We start from the raw sequence: 17,522 nt of genomic DNA, 5'->3' as shown, positions 1-17,522 counted from the left end.
GACTGCATTGTGATATTGTGTTTTGCTGCATTGATCCATACTTGAAAGTTACATGTGATGAAATACAAATGAAAAGAGCATGGTGGTTAAACATACATTCCTCCCAGTAAAGTTGATTGCAGTTTGTGCATTGCTAGAACTCAATATTCATGTCGAATAAACAGTTGGGGGATAACTTGATCTAAGGTCAGAAAATTAAACTATCCACTTTTCAGTATTTATTGCATCATTTCGTAAGATAATCCCATAAGCGTATTCCTTTTTTTTTCTTTTACAGTAAAATGAAACCCTAATTCCCCTTTGAAAAACACTAAGTCGTCACTCAACTAATTTTATGTCTTATTACCTCAAAACCTTAAAAATAAAAACATTAAGCCGTCACACCTTCTTCTTCATTAGCACAGCCCCGATCAATCTTTCGCTAAAAACAATCCTCTTCCTCACATGTTCAATTTAAAGATTTTAGGCTCAGATTCTAATTTCATGGCTGCAATTCTGGTTGCTTGATTTCAAGCATCACAGTTGCCATGCCAAGAATGCATCATAATCATCATCACCCAATCTAAGAGGAGAGGGGGCGGTGCGTGATACAATCACGAAAACCAAGTTCAACGCGTGGAAATCACTTTTTTCCCACCGCCACCTCTCAATTTAATGTGTGATGGCACCACGAAATCTGATTTCGTTATTTTCTTCACGGCCCGTGATGGTTTTTTTTAGGGTAATTGTTGGTTGGGGGGAAATTGTTGGGTGTGATGGTGAGTGATGACCATTGCCACCAAAAAAGGTTGTGAGTAATGGAAAAATGGTTGATGACATGGCGGAACTTGATTGGGTGCTTGTGAGTGATAGAATTCTATCACTAGTGACCACCCCCACCCCCTAAGGTCGTTACAGCCACGAAGTGGGTACAACCCAGAACAAAATATAACAACATAAGACTAGTGGGTATGGGGAGGCTCATCCCCATGAGGATGGGCTGCCACGTAGGCGCCACATCACCATCTTATGGAGGATGGGCCTCCTCCATTTTTGAGGGGGGATGGAGGATGGGCCTACCTCACATAATTTTTTATTGTTTAATTTATTTATTTGTTTAACTTTTATTGTTTAATGTTTAATTTTTATTGTTTAACTTTTTTATTTGTTTAACTTTATAAAAACAATTCAAAATTTAAATAAAAATAAGACATAAAAGAAGATAAATCCTGTTGAAGGTTTGCATGCGTGTAGTCGTTGGTTAGCGCGAACGAGTTTAAATCCTGTTGCGTTGGATCTACCGGGACAGTATTCCCGTAAGATGCATTCTCATCATACTCACAAATCGCCCGACCTTCGTCTTCAATAATTATGTTATGGAGCAAAATGCAAGCATACATACAAAGGCGCAACCTCTTCGGTGCGAACGCACGCTTTCAGACGAGACGTCTTTCTCTTCCTCTTCCTCCTCCATAAGAATCTGCGCCGCCTTTACCACAGCGTTTGCGAAAAACATCTCCTCTTCGTCCGAAGAACCCGAGGACCACCAAGAATTAGATGCCATTGTGGATGAAAAGATATTTTTTTTATAAAATAATGGTATAAAAATGAGAGTGTTTTGGGTTGAAAGTGGGGAGAAAATGATGAAAAATGGTATAAAATGAGATGGTTTTATAGAAAAAAGGAAAATTTTTTTATTAAATGCATATAGCCGTTGAGCGGCTATATATTCAAAATATGGGCCCGTCAACATCGTCTTGGGGAAGCCGGTTATCACAAGCCGGGCCAAGGGGGGCGGTGTGGGGGACCGGCGCCGGCCTTCGCCGGGCCTAAGCCGGCCCCCATACCCTTGGTCTAATGCACACAAAGGTTAACGAAAACACACATCCAAGGCTCTGGAAACCATCACAGCCAGTTAAGCATCGCTATATCAGACAACCAAAAACTTCATACAACATCATCATAGCTCAACACATCGATATCCATGGAAAAAAAGCAACAATCGTAGCTGGTTTGAAACTCACGTGCAACAATGACACAAAAGCTAACCACGAAACCCCCAAAATAAGGTAAACACTATACATTCACAACCACCGTTCGTCGCCGTCATAAACGGTTCGTAAATTGCTGACAACATCAAAATCCCAAATCTCACCCTCTACGTATCTCACAGTAAAAAAAACACCGCGATTCACCACCATGGGGAAGGCTCAAGTGACTTGAATCACCATCATGGCCGAAAAATAATCACAAAAATCAAGTGAATGTCGGATTTGTAAGACCCTAACACGTTTAACCTTAAAACGACGCAGCGGAATTACGAACCTTAAAATTTATTTCTTTGGTAACGACATTACTTACATGACTGTTCAAGTTACAAATTGTCAAACGTTTCATAAAAAGTAATCGCAACATTCGTACTCAATTTTAAGACTTCAAGGCAATACATAACCTAACTATGTGACCGCACTTTCCGTACAATCCTTGCTCTTGACTTGATCGCTACTCCTCTTGATGATAATCTGTGATTCGTACAACCTGCACCCACCACATACATTCGCAACATTAGCATACATCATATACAAACAAGGTTCATAATCATGTAGTCTCGTTACGTTCTATCCACGTATACTTTCCATCCGTTATCTTTCTAGATTTAATCGTTCCATCTGGGTGTCTAATCCTTGATAAGACATCAATAATGTACCTGCATTACATTTCATTCTCAAGGCACACGGTTAATAACGTCAATACTTAAATGTATTGAAACCATGTATACAATACGTACATATCTATGAACTATCACGACCCCCGACCCACCCTGGACGGAATCGGGTGCCGTGAGCAGTCCCGTGGTACCGGTGATTATTTTTGAAAAACATTGCAGCGGAATTTTCATCAGGACCGTGAGTTAGGAAAAATATCAGAGTTTAGAAAACACCGGATTTGATTTAAATAGATGGGATAAATCCCTATTTTAAAAAGATAAGTTTTATTTTATAAAACAATATTTCTTTAATAAGCCATTTCTTGATGCCTTTCAGTGCCGTATCCAGCCTTATGATAATTACCTGAAACATGTTTGAAAAAGGTTTTGTCAGCAGGAAATGCTGAGTGAGATCATTCCATTTTTATAAAATATATTGTTATACCTTACAGTATTAAGGTTTTATATTTATTTGCATTTACCTTACTCAATCAGTATTTTGTCACATAATGGCAATTCCAATATAACAGCAATAATATCACTCATTGGTTTACTTTCATCCAATAGTGAATTAATCAATTAACTATACTTTACTGTTATTCAATTTATCTGTCATTAGGCGATTCCTGGGTCATATCACTGTTCATAACACTGTTGATCATTCTTTCAACTAGTGTTCCTGGACATTATCACTGTTGATCATTCTTTCAACTAGTGATTCTAATTATAACACTGTTGATCATTCTTTCAACTAGTGTCTTTGGACATATCACTGCTGATCATTCTCTCATATAGTGACTTTGGACATAATGATGTCTCATAACATTACTTTGTCAATATATATTATCTATAGCACAAAATCATGCAATCCAGAATAATGACATTTTATATCAATTATTATAACTTATCAAAATATGTTAATTCACTAATTGTAATATCAGGGTATAGTAACCTGACTAAAAGTATTATACTTGACTATTTTATTATGGTATGCATCATTTAAATTTATACATAATAATTTAATGTTAAATTAGTTATAATTGTGGTCATGCTAACTTCCTGGGTAATAGTAACAAGAATCAAATAATGTATAATACCTCCCATACCAGTAGTTATTTATAAAATATAATAACTTAATCACTGTAAGTATAACTGGTAACCATTTAGGATTTTAGAAAGCATTTTGTAATATAATTGTTTCACAAAAAGTGATAAAACTGTGATAAAAGAGTATGGACTCACAAACGGTGAGAAAAGAGAAATGAACTCACATTGCAGATTTCTACGGGCAAAGTTTAGTCTACAGATATCCTTGATATATTGTTGATTCAATTTGGGCAGAGTCTAGTCTACTGATTAGCCTAATTCACACAAACGGGGTTGTAACTAATACAGCAATTACGACAATTCACGAGATTAAACCTTCACAACGATTAATCAGTGCAATACTCGATAATTCAATCGGATTCACAACGAATAACAGAGCATAGTCCGAATTCGAACAGCACTCTAATATTCAAGTCAAAATCACGATGAATAATCAAAGTACAAGCTCAATTGAGCAGCACCTGGACTATCGTTGGATAGTTATAATCGATCGGACTTTGAATCGTAATAGCGATCGAGTTATTACCCTGATTGCGGCAGCGATTCGAGATCTGTGTGTGTTTGTGTAGTATATAGCTGATAACTCAGCGTGTATTTTGACGTTTTACGTCGTTTCAACTCTCAAATTCAAGTCCCAGACACCCCTATTTATATACGAAATTTGACCCCCGTCGCGTAGCGCGAGGGGTACCCCCATGGGCGTCGCGCTACGCGAGGGGTCACCCTACTTCATAGGGTAGCCCTTCGTGCATGTAGGCTGGATGAGTCGACAGTTTCTTAAAATTCGATTTTGACAGATAGTTGTTAAGATAATCGTTGGCTAGGGTTTATCCCCCCTTGAGTTTTAGGGGCCCTGATCCTGATTCTGATTGTTCTGGAAATTTTAGGGTTAGTGCAGAATTACTTGGGTTTCTTAATTAGGGTTTCCTTAATAGCTAATTACCATCCTAATTATGGTTTTTTAGTGACAGTTGTTACATCCTCCCCACCTTAATAAAAATCTCGTCCTCGAGATTTGGGTTATGATATTTCTGTTAGATTTATGTCATAATTTAGTCAATGGAACTGGATTCTTTTAAGGTAAATGACACAGAGTCAAATTTTGTGAATACTAGTTGTATCAGTAGGGTTTTAAGAAGTTCAACTGAAATAGTTCAAGAAATTGATGACCACTGAATGAAATGAAATGATATAGTTTCGAATGGGACTAGGTTCAAGTCAACAGATATATGATCAAATAGATATCTGTTTACAGTTAGTGAAATGACTTTTTAGAATAAAATTCATGGTCAAAAGAAAACTTACTTTGATTGGCAACTGAGGAAAACTCAGAATCAATAAGGTCAGAATAATAGCACGAAGATCATTGTTATTTATCGAATCATATCAAGAGAAAAATTAGTGTATTGACATTGCAAGGATACACTGGAATACAATAGAGTTTAGTGTATCATTGTCTTAATACACAATTATATCAAGATTACTTTCATATGATGAGTCAAATGAAAGACATACGTGGTTTTGAATGGTTCGTATGATTAGGATTAGCCCAAGCTACAAGTTTGTAACGACTCCGCAAGGTGTCGTAATGATTGGAATAATTTCAATAATTACGGTGTTCGAACAATTTCACCGTATAATCAACTGAAAGTTTAAATGAAGAAAACTTGGATATTCATTTCAAATAGGAGTTTCAATTGATGATGAAAAGACAAAATGAAATATTATAAAATTTTCGATGATAGAAGAAACGTTTAAAAAGTACACCGGAATATGATACGAATTTGTGTACTTTTATCTTACACATAGTTGTATTAAGATTGTTAAGAATATGAACCAAAAATTAAAATTCGTATATTAGGAGTGAAATTGAAAATAGTTCAAGCTATAAATTTATTATGACGCCACAAGGTGTCATAGTAGTGGTGAATGAAACGAGTTTCACCATGATGTAAATCAAATGAAGTAAATCCGAATGTTTCAAATAAATACATTAGGATTTTGGATTGAAATTGAAATGATCAAAGATGATAAAGCAATAAAGATTGCGAAGCGCTCGATAGATACACGGAAATATGAAATGAATTTGTGTATCATTATCTTAGCACACGATTGTGTTAAGATTGTTTTGATAGAATAAATCAAAGTGATTCAACATGAATGAATAATTAAACCCGTATGTAAGAGGTGCAACGAGATTAGCACAAGCTTCAAATTTGTGAAAACGTCACCACAAGGTGATCGTGACCAAATAAATGATTCAACGAAAGTGAAAACCAAATAAGTTTGGTATGGATCTGAAATAGAGGAAATATTTGACGGAATGTATTTATTTATGAACTTTTATTTGTACTAGGGTCAAATAATAACTTAACTTAGATATATATCAGTGTCTACGTCTGGAATCATCTCTACTTCTTGTGTAGTAAGTGCGTATGCTAGCGCGTTCTTCTTAGCTCCGTTTGTTGTTCTAGCCTTGTTGTCAGACGCTTTGGTTAGTTTTGGGCAATACGGTTTGATGTGTCCGGTTTCCCCGCAATTGTAACAGATGTTAGTTTTCCTTCTGCACTCTTCCTCTGTGTGCCCGGTCATCTTGCAGAAGTCACAGTAGGGTGTGTTCCTAAAACGACATCGTCCTGAATGCGTTTTGTTACTATTTCTGCAGATAGGTTGCTCCAATGACGGTTCAGTTTCTTTCTTCTTGAGTTCTTGGGAAATTTTCTGGGCTAATTCTTTCTTCTTGTTTTCTTCTCTTGTGCGGATTAGTCCATCTGTCAGCATGTTAGCTAGTTCAACTGCTTCCTCAATAGTCTGTGGTCTAACGGCCTTGACTATGTCTCGGATTTCGCTAACTAATCCCCAAATATAACGAGAAATTAGTACGGGTTCTGGCGAAGCCAGAGTTGGTACCATTCTTGCATATTCGAAAAATGTTGTCGTATATTCACGACAATTCACATCTAACATTTTATGATTTAGGAACTTGTTAGTTATTCGTTCCTTTTCATAAGGAGGACAAAATTTTCTTTCTACTACTTCCTTGAATTTGTCCCAGTTCATGGTATAAGCCATGTCACTTCCTTTTGCCTGAAGAATTGTATTCCACCATTCTAAGGCTTCTTCCTTAAAGAGGTTAGATGCATACATCACCTTATCTTCCTTGGCACATTTGCTGATTGTAAGAACAGCTTCCGTCTTTTCCAACCATCGTAGAGCAGCCGTGGCACCTTCACTGCCCGCGAACTCAGTTGGTTTACAGGCTAGAAATTCTTTGTAGGTACACCCGAGAGTCATCGCCTTCTTCTGCTTAGGAAATGGGGTTTTGATAATATCATTATTATCACTATTGACACTATGGTTAAAACTATCGTCACGGGTATGCTTACTGCTCATAGCTTTGGTGGGTTCTATGGGATTTTTAACAGCTTTAATTATTAAAGGTAAAGCATTAGCTATTCCTTGAGCTATTAGATTTTCTATAGCATTTTTATCCAAAAGATTTTCATTATTAGCATAAACTTCTGGATTATGTGATACTTCATTCGACATCTGGATTGCAAATATTTTCACTTATTAATATCACAAAATAATTAAAACAAAATAATACCTCCAGGATATTATATGTGCATATTGACATATACATATTCATGTATAACACATAAGTTAATTTGTATTAATTTTCTAACTTTATTGTTTAGGTATTAAAGAACACCTAATTAGCTTAAACAAGTGGCTTAACTTATACTAAGGCATCTTTTCTTATTCAACCTTTGAATATTATCAGATGTGCTACCAGTTAATAGCAATCTCCTAACTCTTTTATTTAAGTTTAAATATTATTATCACAACACTTATAGGATCAAAGTAGTGGCTTAGCTCTGATACCACCTTCTGTCACGACCCCCGACCCACCCTGGACGGAATCGGGTGCCGTGAGCAGTCCCGTGGTACCGGTGATTATTTTTGAAAAACATTGCAGCGGAATTTTCATCAGGACCGTGAGTTAGGAAAAATATCAGAGTTTAGAAAACACCGGATTTGATTTAAATAGATGGGATAAATCCCTATTTTAAAAAGATAAGTTTTATTTTATAAAACAATATTTCTTTAATAAGCCATTTCTTGATGCCTTTCAGTGCCGTATCCAGCCTTATGATAATTACCTAAAACATGTTTGAAAAAGGTTTTGTCAGCGGGAAATGCTGAGTGAGATCATTCCATTTTTATAAAATATATTGTTATACCTTACAGTATTAAGGTTTTATATTTATTTGCATTTACCTTACTCAATCAGTATTTTGTCACATAATCAGTATTTTGTCACATAATGGCAATTCCAATATAACAGCAATAATATCACTCATTGGTTTACTTTCATCCAATAGTGAATTAATCAATTAACTATACTTTACTGTTATTCAATTTATCTGTCATTAGGCGATTCCTGGGTCATATCACTGTTCATAACACTGTTGATCATTCTTTCAACTAGTGTTCCTGGACATTATCACTGTTGATCATTCTTTCAACTAGTGATTCTAATTATAACACTGTTGATCATTCTTTCAACTAGTGTCTTTGGACATATCACTGCTGATCATTCTCTCATATAGTGACTTTGGACATAATGATGTCTCATAACATTACTTTGTCAATATATATTATCTATAGCACAAAATCATGCAATCCAGAATAATGACATTTTATATCAATTATTATAACTTATCAAAATATGTTAATTCACTAATTGTAATATCAGGGTATAGTAACCTGACTAAAAGTATTATACTTGACTATTTTATTATGGTATGCATCATTTAAATTTATACATAATAATTTAATGTTAAGAATAATATTAGTTATAATTGTGGTCATGCTAACTTCCTGGGTAATAGTAACAAGAATCAAATAATGTATAATACCTCCCATACCAGTAGTTATTTATAAAATATAATAACTTAATCACTGTAAGTATAACTGGTAACCATTTAGGATTTTAGAAAGCATTTTGTAATATAATTGTTTCACAAAAAGTGATAAAACTGTGATAAAAGAGTATGGACTCGCAAACGGTGAGAAAAGAGAAACGAACTCACATTGCAGATTTCTACGGGCAAAGTTTAGTCTACAGATATCCTTGATATATTGTTGATTCAATTTGGGCAGAGTCTAGTCTACTGATTAGCCTAATTCACACAAACGGGGTTGTAACTAATACAGCAATTACGACAATTCACGAGATTAAACCTTCACAACGATTAATCAGTGCAATACACGATAATTCAATCGGATTCACAACGATAACAGAGCATAGTCCGAATTCGAACAGCACTCTAATATTCAAGTCAAAATCACGATGAATAATCAAAGTACAAGCTCAATTGAGCAGCACCTGGACTATCGTTGGATAGTTATAACCGATCGGACTTTGAATCGTAATAGCGATCGAGTTATTACCCTGATTGCGGCAGCGATTCGAGATCTGTGTGTGTTTGTGTAGTATATAGCTGATAACTCAGCGTGTATTTTGACGTTTTACGTCGTTTCAACTCTCAAATTCAAGTCCCAGACACCCCTATTTATATACGAAATTTGACCCCCGTCGCGTAGCGCGAGGGGTACCCCCATGGGCGTCGCGCTACGCGAGGGGTCACCCTACTTCATAGGGTAGCCCTTCGTGCATGTAGGCTGGATGAGTCGACAGTTTCTTAAAATTCGATTTTGACAGATAGTTATTAAGATAATCGTTGGCTAGGGTTTATCCCCCCTTGAGTTTTAGGGGCCCTGATCCTGATTCTGATTGTTCTGGAAATTTTAGGGTTAGTGCAGAATTACTTGGGTTTCTTAATTAGGGTTTCCTTAATAGCTAATTACCATCCTAATTATGGTTTTTTTAGTGACAGTTGTTACACGAACATACATACATACACGTATACATACCTGCATACATACATACCTACATACATACCCACTCACATATATACATTCCTAGACGCGTTTGTGATGCGTGTGTAGTGTAATATATTTTTTTATAATATAATTAAGCCCTTTTTTACACCTCTAGCCAAGTTTTAAATTTATAAAACACGATATTTACTAACACTAAACACACATATGGGCAAGTGCACCCATCGTGGACGTAGTATAGTGTTGGTAAGATACCGAGGTCGTCCAAGGACACAAGAGCTTTTAATACCGGTTTATCCTCAACGTCTAATCAAATCAAAAAGTTAGAAAAATGATTTTAAACTAAGAAAATAAAAACTAACTAAATGCTGAAAAATAAAAATAAAATAAAAACAGATAGACAAGATGAATCACTTGGATCCGACTCGTGTATTAGTATAACCTTTGATTATTTTCGCACTTTTGCACTTGTTTAAGAGATTATCTTAGTTATTGTAGTAGGCCCCTCTTTTGAAGGCGACGTTACCCTCAACCCAGTAGTTTGAGTCAGCAAGGATACAATCCTAAAAGGTTGGATTATTGGAAGATAATGAATTAAGTTATTAATGCAAATTATGGTAGGCCCCGCTTTTGGCGGTGACGTTACCCTCGACTAAGTAGTCTGAGTCAGCAGGGATACAGTCCTAAATAGCCGGGTTATAGTATTAATAGTAGTTAACTTATGAGGGGGTCAAAGAGTTTGGATCCCCGCCATCCAATACCTATGGGCATTGAAGGAGATCCTACTAAATTTGACCCAGGTCCCTTGCAGGACCTCTAAACGCTGAACAAGGGCAAGACCCTTACCAAACCGTTCCCTTAACCCCCGACCAGGTAGCCAACATATCTCCATATAGACCGTGGAGATATGAATGGTGAAAATCTTTTATTTTATATAGACAGTAAAATAATGCCAAGACACCACGGACAAACGATAAGGAAAGATCACCTTCAACATAAGTAACTAGTTATTAAAGTCATTAATACAAAACCAAATAAAAAGTGCAAAAGATTAAAAATAAAAAAGTATTATACTAAACACTTGTCTTCACCAAGTGATGTAAGAGACTTAGGCAAACATGGCCTTGATTGTCAAGAACTCTTACTATCAATCTTGGATCCCGAGAAGACTCATACACTCTACGATGGACAATGGATGATGGTGGTGGATGATGGTGTTATGGTGGTGGTGGGTGGTGGATGAAGTGTGAGAGAGGTGGTGTGCCAAGGGATGGATTGGAATGAAGCCAAGCACTCCTATTTATAGGCTGAACAGAAGGCTTGGCACGGCCCCGTGTCCGCTGGACACGCCCCCATGCCCGTCTGACACTATCTCTCTTCGTTAATTGTAATTCGCAATTACAATTAATGCGCCTGCTGTACTTTCGCCACGCCCCCATGCTCACTGGACACGGCCCCGTGGTGGGCAATAGAAGCTTCTACAGGTTTGTTTTTTCTGCTACTTCTTGGGCACGGCCCCGTGCTGGCTGAGCACGGGGCGTGTTCAGGCTTCTGTTTTCTCTTCTTTGCTTGGGAAGATGCCGTTGAGGGTTCGGGCAGTCTACTTTTATTCCTTTTCTTGTATTTGTGTTAGAATTGGCTGTCTTTTTGCTTCTTTTGTGAATTTGAGCTCATTTCATCCTGAAAATACAAAAGGAAGACAAAAACACTCTTTTTCCAACATTAGTACTTAAAAGGGTTAGTTTTATGCCTTATTTGATGTAATTTATATGTTGCATTTTACACACATCAGTTTGCCTATGGATTCCCTTTACTAATCGAGTAAGTAATTCCATACTTATACTTACAAATACCTCTATACTTATTTTTTCGTTCCGTTTTAAGCTTGCGTACATGCTCATTGCATCTCATAAACACTCTATAACAAACAAGCAAAACAGGAAAATCGGATAAGGAGGGGCCGTCGGGTGAAGGGGTACCGTCGCCGACGCCACAAGGGGCCGTCGCCGACGGTCTCTGCATTGTGCATAAGTTAAAAGGTGTTCTGTTGAACTCCTCTTATGATAAGATGTGTTTCTTTTGCGCTCCTCTTAAGTTAAGAGGTGTTTCTTTTGCACTCCTCTTAAGTTAAGAGGTGTTTCTTTTGCACTCCTCTTAAGTTAAGAGGTGTTTCTTGCTGCAGATTCGTTTCGTCGTCCGAAAACGCTAAAACTTGCGTAGCTTTTAAACCGTTTACCCGTTTAACCTCCCGTTTCTTCCTACATGCTTGTAAATTCACATTCTATGATATGGACCTGGAATCCCATATCCGATTTAAGGAAATTCCTATTTTACGCGCTTTCGACTTATTAGTCATTTTCTATTTATTCGACCCATTCATGTTTTCATCAAACCACTCATTTGTTCTAACCCGAATCATACACGAACATTATGGCCATAATATTTTTACCTTATCCGGAGTTCCGCACTTGGGGTTTACGCACCCGACACCCGGTATTCATTAAACTCATATGTTTCATTCAAATCTACGAACCTAACTTTGTTACTAAAATTTCCACTTACATAGTTGTTTATCTATTAAAACAAACTCACATCCGATTCTGTTGACTATTAAACCGCATCTCCGATTCCCGGATTGCGTACTTATAAGCAATTCTACCCATTAACCGGTTATAGTACCGGTGTAGCCATTTCTTATGCAACATTTCAATATAATCATAAGACCTTATTTTGACCCATTGGTCTACTTAGCGAAATTCACCGATTTCATACAATCTAATCCACATTTAACTTTAAACATCATGTTTTATTAGTTAAAACGCTACATTACTTAAACAACTAAGAAGTGATTACGGAAATCACTTACCTCATGCATCCGTGTTCATATTCGTTTCCTCGCCACTTCTTGACCCGTTAGCCTTCCGTGCTTGATTACGTCTCGACATGATTCCTATACTTCCATGTCATCGAAATCACATTCTTATTAGCATACATAATTGTACATGTTAACGATCATATCGATTGTATATTTCACATTTTTGACTTTCATTAGTGACGACTAACAAGCATATGACATATAATCCAATTCATATCCTTTCAACCTCATGAAATTCATCATGTAATCACAAATAACGCATATTAACATAACATGTACCATACAACTTCCTATAATCCTACCTTTACGACAACAAACCAAATCATGCTTCTTATGCGTAGTTGACCTTCAAAAGTCAACAGTTCATCATACAAACTTTCGGCTTATCCTCATGTATCCGTATCATCATTTGTGCTATATCAATGACACTATATACATTTCTTACTTACAATGCAAATATGCTTACAACCACATGATCACCTAGTGATATTAAACACAACGTACAAGTCCTTAATGCATAGTCTTGACCAAGACATACATTCAACCCGAGTTCTTGAATAAGTTCCATCTAAAGCACCTTCTTCACGTTAGTATACTACTAATTACATCATTACCTAATCTCAATCATATATCAAGCTATTTCATACAATCTCACATATAAACTTTACTTAGACATTTCATCATACACTTGGTGTGCGTACACCATTTAGTGCATATTGTACAACTAATTAAAGCACATTCTTCCTAGTTCATCCATGCATTAACATAATCCTTCACGAATCATTATCATAAACAAGCATCATATGTTTTATATCAAATTATCCATCTAACTACTTTCTATAACACTATTCTTACATCAACATTACATAGTTTACCATAAATCTTCACTAAACTTCATCTTCTTACAATTTCTAAGTGGGTTTTATCCTAACTCATCGATACAATCAAAATTGCACATAACACAACTTCTATATGATGATTCTAACACATACCTAAACTCAATTTCATACAAATTCGCGATTTACATCAAAACCCACTCCGTGAAAGATCACCAATCTAATTTTTAAGGTATACCTTATGATTCCCTTGTGATGGTGATCATTAATCCATGTTCCTTCACGAATTTAAGCCATGAATCATCCTTCAATTTGGTGATTTAGTTGAGTTTAGGGTTAGAGCTCTTTGGAGCTCCTGAACATCCGTGAACACACACGAAGTGTGTGTTTGTGTGTGTTGAACTTTCATTTTAATAACTCAACTTCCATCTTGTTCCATTTAACCCCTCATGTTTGCCACTTAATACAATGTGCACTACTTCCATCTTTTAATAATTTTTACCATACATTTAACTAGGTTAAATTGCCTAGTTATTTATTTCATGACGTGTCTATTGAATGGGACATTATTTTACATCGACAAACAACAAGTAAAGGAAGAAAGAAATGATTTAGCGCCTCTTTCCAATACTGATCGAAAGTGCATTGCTGTGTCAGAAGAAGGATAGCTATACTGATTCGGTATACTCTAAAGACGCCCTCGGTACAATATTGACGATCTCACAAAGATTTTTTTTTCAGTGAATTTACATTTACTGATCCAATCTTTTACGGAATCGATCCCCTTTTGACTGTACAAGAATATGTGGAGCTCAGCATGTCTGGAAATAGGAACACACGGCAAATATAAACATTCGGATTTAGGGGCGTTACAAGTCTACCCACCTTAAATGAGGTTTCGTCCCCGAAACCTTTCTTATCTTTATTAATCACTAACTTTCTCTCCTCTACGTCCCCTTGACACGACCGCTAGCCCATCACAATGACTATCCTTTGTTTTTCAAGAACCCATCCGAGAGTTCTTATTAATGTCACTTTCACTAAATAGTGTTAGCTTCTAACGCACTTCATAGCTAATGGTCCATTCATCATTCTAATACTCGTATATCATGTGCAATATTTCATTTTGTTTACTTGAATCAATTCCAATATCCTGTTAATAATGGGTCAATATACATGCTTCTTCAACTTGTAGTTATACATACATTCATATGATCCGTTCATGACGGATCTAATACCTTCATCTCGTTTCTTAAAATTGCATTCTCTTCATGTACTGTATAATATTTAACTATTGTTTTGTTATCACAACAAAACTACTATTTCATAGTCACAGCTACGTGCCCAGCTCTAATTTGACATCATTCTACGTTTTCTACAATTACCTATACCTTGCATACCTTTACATTGCCTTCAAATCATTTCATGCATTTCATTTTACTATTGCTTTCGCTTCATGCATTACATAATTTATATAAATAAATGTGTTGTGCAATTTCATTGTACAAAGTTCATTAGATACTCAAAATTTCCTCCTCAAACTTTTGAAATCCACTTTTTAATGACATACTTTCTTTTTACATCAATTGTTAAAAATGTTAACATTCCATACCATACCATACATATCCTATCAGATCAGTCATTTCGTAGGTCTTTCTCAACCTACCAATTCACACCTATCCAACATGAATTACACATTTTACTAACCTCGATTTCTTTGCATAATTCAAAGGTCCGTAAACCAGATCTATCCGCCTCTTCGTGAGTACTAGCCGTACTAGGCTATGTTCCATTCATCCTTGTAATGGGCTTCCACTCGTGCGCATTCTTTCACCAATTCGATTGGTTTCATAACATTCATAGTTCTACCAGTAATATCTACAAAATCGGCGGTTAGCAGCTTTCATTCAAACATTCATTACTTCATTTCGGTATTCTTGCCAAAACTCACCCTTCCCAATCATACTTAGATTGTTGTCCGGGTTATAGCCCGTCATTCATTACGACTCCTAAGAGTCGATTACTAATACACCTAACACATATCATGTTCAAAATTTCTTTCTTTCATCAAAATTAGGTTTGCGTGCTAAACATTATGCTCACCTATAAGTATAAAACTTAACAAATCAAAACATTAAATATATCGGGTTTGAATGGCGATTACCCCTTGACCCGCATGACTTGTTCGTCTCTTTAACCCTTCTTACATAAAAACACATTCGCTTATATATATACATATATATACACATTTATTCACACATATCTATATATACCAGTTTAAGGTATAGCTTGGATAATATTTGCTTTTTAAAAAATATTTACTTGCTGATGTGCGTGAATTATATATATTTTTAATTGAGTTTTTCTTCACACAAATTTAGTTTTAAAATGGTTTTTCACCTAGAAACTAACTACACACACAAAGGGCAAGTGTACCCGTCGGGTGGTAATATAGCTAATCGGTAAGAACCGGATATCAATCCGTGGATGCGGTGTCTCGATACTAAACTTTTGTTACTTCAAAGCCTTTTCAAATGATTGGATTGGTTTTTCTAACTTATCATGCAAAATAAATAAACTACTAAAATTTCTAACAAATAACAATAACTAAGAAAGGTTGCCTAAACTAAGTATCCACTTATTCACATGTGACAATAAAGAGGAAGGGATTGTGATGATGCAAGCTCCAATTTTAACTAAGTCCCCAATCAAGGCTTCCTAGTTTATAATTCTTAGGAAAATTAAAAATGAATTAACATTCTAATCACCTAAAAATTATTCCTTTAAGCTCACTTGCTAAGTTGATGTTAATCTTTGATGATGAGTTATTCATTTGTCAAAACTCCTAACTCTACAAATTAGGGAAAACTAATATGAGAAACACACTAATCACCCTAACTTGGTTTTAAGTAGTTGGCACTATCACCATGTTCTTGATATGAACCACAAGCATGGTCATGCTAGCTAACAACCTTGGCCTAAATCATCAACCAAACATGAACACAAACTATAGAATTCATATAAACATACTTTTGATCTTTCCAAATCTAGATGCAAGAATTCACACACAAGCTCAAATCATTGTTCATATCATATTAGCACTCACCATTCCTAGTTTCATGCTATGAATCATACTAACAAGTTAACAAGATTCAATAATCATAATCTCTACATGGGCTTTCCAACACAACATGTAAATACTTATGAGCAAACATTCAAGAACAAGAACTTTAAGCATGCATATGAACTCCAAGAACAAAATCAAATGACAACATGAAGATTAACAAGAACAATCATCACATCTACTTCCATATTATCACATGTTCATAAGCTTCAACATAGTTTAGACAACACAAATGTTTAGCCTACAAGGCTCATAACTACCAAATCAAGCATAAATAAACATAAATTGTTCATAATGTAGTAAGCTAACCAAGTTAAAGACAAGAATTAAATGGTGTTTGAGTAGATCTTCAAGTGGTTTAATCCTCTTCAAGGCTCCTTCTTGGCTCCAACAAGCTTCCAAGACCAGATTCTTGAGAGAAAAAGTCACCAAAATGCTCCAACCCCCTTGCAAATGAGCTAGAAACTCGTATTTAAACTGCTGGGCGTTTGGCACTACCATGCCACCTTTTGGCACGGTCGTGCTTGGCAAGTGTCAGAGCTACTTTCTTGAGTGTTGACCAAGCAAGCTACCATTTCCGGAAAAATCGCGCTCAAATGTTCCCGAGGTCGCACGACCGTGCTCGGAGATCCTCTGGTCGTGCGAGCCGGTAGTGCTCGGTAACAGTCACCTCGTTCTCGGAAACAAGCTGATCAGAGGCTAAGATTGACTTGGCACGGTCGTGCCACTGGTTGGCACGGTCGTGCTTCCCTTGATTTTGAAGATTTGGCTGCTGGGTGCTAGTGCTGATCGAGAGTGCCGACGTCGGGAGGCTTGGCACGGTCGTGCCACTGTTTGGCATGGCAGTGCCATATCTGGCAGTTTGTTGGAATGCACCATTTTAGCTCTATTTTGCTCCAAAAGCTTCCGTTTCATCACCGGGCCGAAGCCCGGACCTGTATTTTCACAAACAACTCAAATAAGTACCAAAATCAATGAAAATACAAA

General features: G+C 36.3%; 1 long non-coding RNA gene across 1 annotated transcript; it reads right to left on the bottom strand.

Moving 5' to 3' along the window:
* Positions 1 to 2,347: 2,347 nt before the first annotated feature.
* LOC110880949 lies at positions 2,348 to 2,767 on the bottom strand. Its single transcript, XR_002559519.1, has 2 exons — positions 2,595 to 2,767; positions 2,348 to 2,517 (listed from the first exon to the last, which is right to left on the bottom strand). It is a non-coding gene; the product is annotated as an uncharacterized LOC110880949 (long non-coding RNA).
* Between the last annotated feature and the right edge of the window lie 14,755 nt (positions 2,768 to 17,522).

This window comes from Helianthus annuus, chromosome 12, assembly GCF_002127325.2.
Source record: "Helianthus annuus cultivar XRQ/B chromosome 12, HanXRQr2.0-SUNRISE, whole genome shotgun sequence".
Taxonomy (NCBI): domain Eukaryota; kingdom Viridiplantae; phylum Streptophyta; class Magnoliopsida; order Asterales; family Asteraceae; genus Helianthus; species Helianthus annuus.
The sequence above is the reverse complement of the archived record's forward strand: the minus strand, read 5'-3'. Positions and strand labels throughout refer to the sequence as shown.